This window comes from Eleutherodactylus coqui, unplaced genomic scaffold, assembly GCF_035609145.1.
Source record: "Eleutherodactylus coqui strain aEleCoq1 unplaced genomic scaffold, aEleCoq1.hap1 HAP1_SCAFFOLD_734, whole genome shotgun sequence".
Taxonomy (NCBI): Eukaryota; Metazoa; Chordata; class Amphibia; order Anura; family Eleutherodactylidae; genus Eleutherodactylus; species Eleutherodactylus coqui.
This window is the reverse complement of record NW_027102014.1, coordinates 27,088-35,601: the sequence shown is the minus strand read 5'-3', so window position 1 is coordinate 35,601 and position 8,514 is coordinate 27,088. Positions and strand designations below refer to the sequence as shown.

The 8,514-nt window shown below is 38.5% G+C and overlaps 5 non-coding genes across 5 annotated transcripts; all 5 read left to right on the top strand.

The window, feature by feature from the left end:
• The first annotated feature begins 808 nt into the window (after positions 1 to 808).
• Positions 809 to 881, top strand: TRNAT-UGU (transfer RNA threonine (anticodon UGU)). The gene has a single exon. It is a non-coding gene; the product is annotated as a tRNA-Thr (tRNA).
• Positions 882 to 2,416: 1,535 nt separating this feature from the next.
• Positions 2,417 to 2,489, top strand: TRNAT-UGU (transfer RNA threonine (anticodon UGU)). Its single transcript has one exon. It is a non-coding gene; the product is annotated as a tRNA-Thr (tRNA).
• A 1,537-nt stretch (positions 2,490 to 4,026) lies between these two features.
• On the top strand, positions 4,027 to 4,099 carry TRNAT-UGU (transfer RNA threonine (anticodon UGU)). The gene has a single exon. It is a non-coding gene; the product is annotated as a tRNA-Thr (tRNA).
• A 1,537-nt stretch (positions 4,100 to 5,636) lies between these two features.
• Positions 5,637 to 5,709, top strand: TRNAT-UGU (transfer RNA threonine (anticodon UGU)). Its single transcript has one exon. It is a non-coding gene; the product is annotated as a tRNA-Thr (tRNA).
• A 1,536-nt stretch (positions 5,710 to 7,245) lies between these two features.
• On the top strand, positions 7,246 to 7,318 carry TRNAT-UGU (transfer RNA threonine (anticodon UGU)). The gene has a single exon. It is a non-coding gene; the product is annotated as a tRNA-Thr (tRNA).
• Positions 7,319 to 8,514: the final 1,196 nt, after the last annotated feature.

The window sequence follows — 8,514 nt, the reverse complement described above, 5'->3', positions numbered from 1 at the left end:
TATCTGCAAGCTGCCGAATGGTTGAGCGGTCTGGGGGACTACGTTCAGGTTGTATGCTCTCCTGGACTTGTGGGTTCAAATACCGCTTCTGGCAGCTCAGTTTTGCTTAAATATTACCCAGGATGTTTTAGCAATTGCTACATGAAAATATTTTCAGAATAAAAAGACCTTCTGGTAAGAATGAAGAAAAAGGATTGTAGTGCCAAGCAGCACGAGGATTACCGAGGCATTAAGAACTGGGGCTTAACATCTTAGTCTAGGCTGATGGTGAAAAGAGCTGTTTTGGAACCATGTTAGTAGAACCAATGTGGCTGTTCTCAAGAAGCTAAATATTCTAGTACATAAGATGCTTTTTAATGGTGAATTGATGTTACTACCAGCTTTCAAATCTGCTTAGGTTTTTTCAACAGGGTTCTATCAGAACATAACTAAAAGAAAAGATATGCACACATACTGGGCTGATGTGAGCGCTTTGCTTTTAAACCTGCAATTTGAATCAAGGAAGGAAAAAGTCCTTCAAAACTTTTTCTGTTCAACCCTCTGACTATTAAATCCTCAACTAATATAAAGCAGTGCTGCACCAGGGAATGAAAAACTGCTCCAGGCTTTATATTTCATCCCAAGAATTGGACTCTTAGCACGACCAAACTTTCTTTGAGTTTCGCAATTTTTTCGACTTGTGTATTTGAGGATGGCCGCATGATCTTTTCAGGAAGCATGGGTTCATTCCTACTTATGACATTCTAAGATTTTTGAAAAAGGAATATAGAATTGGTCAAAAAATATTGTGGGACTCTTTCAAAATGCAGGCTTCATAGCTCAGGGGTTAGAGCACTGGTCTTGTAAACCAGGGGTCGTGAGTTCGATTCTCACTGAGGCCAAATTTTCTTAGTAAGGCTATCGTGAACATCAAACCTTCTGAAAGTGGTTTTTGCCTATGAGAAAGCATCTTTCAACACTTTCTCTTTACAGCCCTCTGAATGCCAAAATCAAAAAGTCGAGATTTTATAGTCCTTTAATCTCACTTCAACAATTAAGCTCTTAACATGACCCAATTCTCTTCTGGTTGCAGAAAATTTTCATCGCCATGTAGGTCACTGTGACTGCATGCTCTTACCCTGGGAGCGAGACCTTGAATGCCACTTTACACAGGTGGGATATACCTTGAATGGAATGTGTTATCAGAACAATACCTATTGCTTGAATCAAAGTTTGATGTCACGCATAATTTTTAAATAATTTTAATGATTTGGGAAATTAAAATCTTGCAGTTTTCACTCTTTCCACCTAGCCCTATTATTCTGCTCTGTAGAAATCGCTTTTTAGTAGTGATCTGATTGTCATTACAGGCAGAATTACAAATATAGATAAAACCTTTTGTATTAATCAAAATGGATCACACCATTCACATTAGATCATGTGCACAACTCACTCAAACCTTTACTTGCAGGATTCCCTTAACACAGGTTAGCACATGCTTGGAGCACACTATCAGACGAACAATGCCTTCTCTCCCGTCTATTGTTTTGAAGCGCTTTTAGTTGCTTGCTTAGTCAAAAAAGATAAACCTTTTTTGTTGATGCTTACGATGATCTTTGGTATCTCACCAAAATCTGCAAGCTGCCGAATGGTTGAGCGGTCTGGGGGACTACGTTCAGGTTGTATGCTCTCCTGGACTTGTGGGTTCAAATACCGCTTCTGGCAGCTCAGTTTTGCTTAAATATTACCCAGGATGTTTTAGCAATTGCTACATGAAAATATTTTCAGAATAAAAAGACCTTCTGGTAAGAATGAAGAAAAAGGATTGTAGTGCCAAGCAGCACGAGGATTACCGAGGCATTAAGAACTGGGGCTTAACATCTTAGTCTAGGCTGATGGTGAAAAGAGCTGTTTTGGAACCATGTTAGTAGAACCAATGTGGCTGTTCTCAAGAAGCTAAATATTCTAGTACATAAGATGCTTTTTAATGGTGAATTGATGTTACTACCAGCTTTCAAATCTGCTTAGGTTTTTTCAACAGGGTTCTATCAGAACATAACTAAAAGAAAAGATATGCACACATACTGGGCTGATGTGAGCGCTTTGCTTTTAAACCTGCAATTTGAATCAAGGAAGGAAAAAGTCCTTCAAAACTTTTTCTGTTCAACCCTCTGACTATTAAATCCTCAACTAATATAAAGCAGTGCTGCACCAGGGAATGAAAAACTGCTCCAGGCTTTATATTTCATCCCAAGAATTGGACTCTTAGCACGACCAAACTTTCTTTGAGTTTCGCAATTTTTTCGACTTGTGTATTTGAGGATGGCCGCATGATCTTTTCAGGAAGCATGGGTTCATTCCTACTTATGACATTCTAAGATTTTTGAAAAGGAATATAGAATTGGTCAAAAATATTGTGGGACTGTTTCAAAATGCAGGCTTCATAGCTCAGGGGTTAGAGCACTGGTCTTGTAAACCAGGGGTCGTGAGTTCGATTCTCACTGAGGCCAAATTTTCTTAGTAAAGGCTATCGTGAACATCAAACCTTCTGAAAGTGGTTTTTGCCTATGAGAAAGCATCTTTCAACACTTTCTCTTTACAGCCCTCTGAATGCCAAAATCAAAAAGTCGAGATTTTATAGTCCTTTAATCTCACTTCAACAATTAAGCTCTTAACATGACCCAATTCTCTTCTGGTTGCAGAAAATTTTCATCGCCATGTAGGTCACTGTGACTGCATGCTCTTACCCTGGGAGCGAGACCTTGAATGCCACTTTACACAGGTGGGATATACCTTGAATGGAATGTGTTATCAGAACAATACCTATTGCTTGAATCAAAGTTTGATGTCACGCATAATTTTTAAATAATTTTAATGATTTGGGAAATTAAAATCTTGCAGTTTTCACTCTTTCCACCTAGCCCTATTATTCTGCTCTGTAGAAATCGCTTTTTAGTAGTGATCTGATTGTCATTACAGGCAGAATTACAAATATAGATAAAACCTTTTGTATTAATCAAAATGGATCACACCATTCACATTAGATCATGTGCACAACTCACTCAAACCTTTACTTGCAGGATTCCCTTAACACAGGTTAGCACATGCTTGGAGCACACTATCAGACGAACAATGCCTTCTCTCCCGTCTATTGTTTTGAAGCGCTTTTAGTTGCTTGCTTAGTCAAAAAAGATAAACCTTTTTTGTTGATGCTTACGATGATCTTTGGTATCTCACCAAAATCTGCAAGCTGCCGAATGGTTGAGCGGTCTGGGGGACTACGTTCAGGTTGTATGCTCTCCTGGACTTGTGGGTTCAAATACCGCTTCTGGCAGCTCAGTTTTGCTTAAATATTACCCAGGATGTTTTAGCAATTGCTACATGAAAATATTTTCAGAATAAAAAGACCTTCTGGTAAGAATGAAGAAAAAGGATTGTAGTGCCAAGCAGCACGAGGATTACCGAGGCATTAAGAACTGGGGCTTAACATCTTAGTCTAGGCTGATGGTGAAAAGAGCTGTTTTGGAACCATGTTAGTAGAACCAATGTGGCTGTTCTCAAGAAGCTAAATATTCTAGTACATAAGATGCTTTTTAATGGTGAATTGATGTTACTACCAGCTTTCAAATCTGCTTAGGTTTTTTCAACAGGGTTCTATCAGAACATAACTAAAAGAAAAGATATGCACACATACTGGGCTGATGTGAGCGCTTTGCTTTTAAACCTGCAATTTGAATCAAGGAAGGAAAAAGTCCTTCAAAACTTTTTCTGTTCAACCCTCTGACTATTAAATCCTCAACTAATATAAAGCAGTGCTGCACCAGGGAATGAAAAACTGCTCCAGGCTTTATATTTCATCCCAAGAATTGGACTCTTAGCACGACCAAACTTTCTTTGAGTTTCGCAATTTTTTCGACTTGTGTATTTGAGGATGGCCGCATGATCTTTTCAGGAAGCATGGGTTCATTCCTACTTATGACATTCTAAGATTTTTGAAAAAGGAATATAGAATTGGTCAAAAATATTGTGGGACTGTTTCAAAATGCAGGCTTCATAGCTCAGGGGTTAGAGCACTGGTCTTGTAAACCAGGGGTCGTGAGTTCGATTCTCACTGAGGCCAAATTTTCTTAGTAAAGGCTATCGTGAACATCAAACCTTCTGAAAGTGGTTTTTGCCTATGAGAAAGCATCTTTCAACACTTTCTCTTTACAGCCCTCTGAATGCCAAAATCAAAAAGTCGAGATTTTATAGTCCTTTAATCTCACTTCAACAATTAAGCTCTTAACATGACCCAATTCTCTTCTGGTTGCAGAAAATTTTCATCGCCATGTAGGTCACTGTGACTGCATGCTCTTACCCTGGGAGCGAGACCTTGAATGCCACTTTACACAGGTGGGATATACCTTGAATGGAATGTGTTATCAGAACAATACCTATTGCTTGAATCAAAGTTTGATGTCACGCATAATTTTTAAATAATTTTAATGATTTGGGAAATTAAAATCTTGCAGTTTTCACTCTTTCCACCTAGCCCTATTATTCTGCTCTGTAGAAATCGCTTTTTAGTAGTGATCTGATTGTCATTACAGGCAGAATTACAAATATAGATAAAACCTTTTGTATTAATCAAAATGGATCACACCATTCACATTAGATCATGTGCACAACTCACTCAAACCTTTACTTGCAGGATTCCCTTAACACAGGTTAGCACATGCTTGGAGCACACTATCAGACGAACAATGCCTTCTCTCCCGTCTATTGTTTTGAAGCGCTTTTAGTTGCTTGCTTAGTCAAAAAAGATAAACCTTTTTTGTTGATGCTTACGATGATCTTTGGTATCTCACCAAAATCTGCAAGCTGCCGAATGGTTGAGCGGTCTGGGGGACTACGTTCAGGTTGTATGCTCTCCTGGACTTGTGGGTTCAAATACCGCTTCTGGCAGCTCAGTTTTGCTTAAATATTACCCAGGATGTTTTAGCAATTGCTACATGAAAATATTTTCAGAATAAAAAGACCTTCTGGTAAGAATGAAGAAAAAGGATTGTAGTGCCAAGCAGCACGAGGATTACCGAGGCATTAAGAACTGGGGCTTAACATCTTAGTCTAGGCTGATGGTGAAAAGAGCTGTTTTGGAACCATGTTAGTAGAACCAATGTGGCTGTTCTCAAGAAGCTAAATATTCTAGTACATAAGATGCTTTTTAATGGTGAATTGATGTTACTACCAGCTTTCAAATCTGCTTAGGTTTTTTCAACAGGGTTCTATCAGAACATAACTAAAAGAAAAGATATGCACACATACTGGGCTGATGTGAGCGCTTTGCTTTTAAACCTGCAATTTGAATCAAGGAAGGAAAAAGTCCTTCAAAACTTTTTCTGTTCAACCCTCTGACTATTAAATCCTCAACTAATATAAAGCAGTGCTGCACCAGGGAATGAAAAACTGCTCCAGGCTTTATATTTCATCCCAAGAATTGGACTCTTAGCACGACCAAACTTTCTTTGAGTTTCGCAATTTTTTCGACTTGTGTATTTGAGGATGGCCGCATGATCTTTTCAGGAAGCATGGGTTCATTCCTACTTATGACATTCTAAGATTTTTGAAAAAGGAATATAGAATTGGTCAAAAATATTGTGGGACTGTTTCAAAATGCAGGCTTCATAGCTCAGGGGTTAGAGCACTGGTCTTGTAAACCAGGGGTCGTGAGTTCGATTCTCACTGAGGCCAAATTTTCTTAGTAAAGGCTATCGTGAACATCAAACCTTCTGAAAGTGGTTTTTGCCTATGAGAAAGCATCTTTCAACACTTTCTCTTTACAGCCCTCTGAATGCCAAAATCAAAAAGTCGAGATTTTATAGTCCTTTAATCTCACTTCAACAATTAAGCTCTTAACATGACCCAATTCTCTTCTGGTTGCAGAAAATTTTCATCGCCATGTAGGTCACTGTGACTGCATGCTCTTACCCTGGGAGCGAGACCTTGAATGCCACTTTACACAGGTGGGATATACCTTGAATGGAATGTGTTATCAGAACAATACCTATTGCTTGAATCAAAGTTTGATGTCACGCATAATTTTTAAATAATTTTAATGATTTGGGAAATTAAAATCTTGCAGTTTTCACTCTTTCCACCTAGCCCTATTATTCTGCTCTGTAGAAATCGCTTTTTAGTAGTGATCTGATTGTCATTACAGCAGAATTACAAATATAGATAAAACCTTTTGTATTAATCAAAATGGATCACACCATTCACATTAGATCATGTGCACAACTCACTCAAACCTTTACTTGCAGGATTCCCTTAACACAGGTTAGCACATGCTTGGAGCACACTATCAGACGAACAATGCCTTCTCTCCCGTCTATTGTTTTGAAGCGCTTTTAGTTGCTTGCTTAGTCAAAAAAGATAAACCTTTTTTGTTGATGCTTACGATGATCTTTGGTATCTCACCAAAATCTGCAAGCTGCCGAATGGTTGAGCGGTCTGGGGGACTACGTTCAGGTTGTATGCTCTCCTGGACTTGTGGGTTCAAATACCGCTTCTGGCAGCTCAGTTTTGCTTAAATATTACCCAGGATGTTTTAGCAATTGCTACATGAAAATATTTTCAGAATAAAAAGACCTTCTGGTAAGAATGAAGAAAAAGGATTGTAGTGCCAAGCAGCACGAGGATTACCGAGGCATTAAGAACTGGGGCTTAACATCTTAGTCTAGGCTGATGGTGAAAAGAGCTGTTTTGGAACCATGTTAGTAGAACCAATGTGGCTGTTCTCAAGAAGCTAAATATTCTAGTACATAAGATGCTTTTTAATGGTGAATTGATGTTACTACCAGCTTTCAAATCTGCTTAGGTTTTTTCAACAGGGTTCTATCAGAACATAACTAAAAGAAAAGATATGCACACATACTGGGCTGATGTGAGCGCTTTGCTTTTAAACCTGCAATTTGAATCAAGGAAGGAAAAAGTCCTTCAAAACTTTTTCTGTTCAACCCTCTGACTATTAAATCCTCAACTAATATAAAGCAGTGCTGCACCAGGGAATGAAAAACTGCTCCAGGCTTTATATTTCATCCCAAGAATTGGACTCTTAGCACGACCAAACTTTCTTTGAGTTTCGCAATTTTTTCGACTTGTGTATTTGAGGATGGCCGCATGATCTTTTCAGGAAGCATGGGTTCATTCCTACTTATGACATTCTAAGATTTTTGAAAAAGGAATATAGAATTGGTCAAAAATATTGTGGGACTGTTTCAAAATGCAGGCTTCATAGCTCAGGGGTTAGAGCACTGGTCTTGTAAACCAGGGGTCGTGAGTTCGATTCTCACTGAGGCCAAATTTTCTTAGTAAAGGCTATCGTGAACATCAAACCTTCTGAAAGTGGTTTTTGCCTATGAGAAAGCATCTTTCAACACTTTCTCTTTACAGCCCTCTGAATGCCAAAATCAAAAAGTCGAGATTTTATAGTCCTTTAATCTCACTTCAACAATTAAGCTCTTAACATGACCCAATTCTCTTCTGGTTGCAGAAAATTTTCATCGCCATGTAGGTCACTGTGACTGCATGCTCTTACCCTGGGAGCGAGACCTTGAATGCCACTTTACACAGGTGGGATATACCTTGAATGGAATGTGTTATCAGAACAATACCTATTGCTTGAATCAAAGTTTGATGTCACGCATAATTTTTAAATAATTTTAATGATTTGGGAAATTAAAATCTTGCAGTTTTCACTCTTTCCACCTAGCCCTATTATTCTGCTCTGTAGAAATCGCTTTTTAGTAGTGATCTGATTGTCATTACAGGCAGAATTACAAATATAGATAAAACCTTTTGTATTAATCAAAATGGATCACACCATTCACATTAGATCATGTGCACAACTCACTCAAACCTTTACTTGCAGGATTCCCTTAACACAGGTTAGCACATGCTTGGAGCACACTATCAGACGAACAATGCCTTCTCTCCCGTCTATTGTTTTGAAGCGCTTTTAGTTGCTTGCTTAGTCAAAAAAGATAAACCTTTTTTGTTGATGCTTACGATGATCTTTGGTATCTCACCAAAATCTGCAAGCTGCCGAATGGTTGAGCGGTCTGGGGGACTACGTTCAGGTTGTATGCTCTCCTGGACTTGTGGGTTCAAATACCGCTTCTGGCAGCTCAGTTTTGCTTAAATATTACCCAGGATGTTTTAGCAATTGCTACATGAAAATATTTTCAGAATAAAAAGACCTTCTGGTAAGAATGAAGAAAAAGGATTGTAGTGCCAAGCAGCACGAGGATTACCGAGGCATTAAGAACTGGGGCTTAACATCTTAGTCTAGGCTGATGGTGAAAAGAGCTGTTTTGGAACCATGTTAGTAGAACCAATGTGGCTGTTCTCAAGAAGCTAAATATTCTAGTACATAAGATGCTTTTTAATGGTGAATTGATGTTACTACCAGCTTTCAAATCTGCTTAGGTTTTTTCAACAGGGTTCTATCAGAACATAACTAAAAGAAAAGATATGCACACATACTGGGCTGATGTG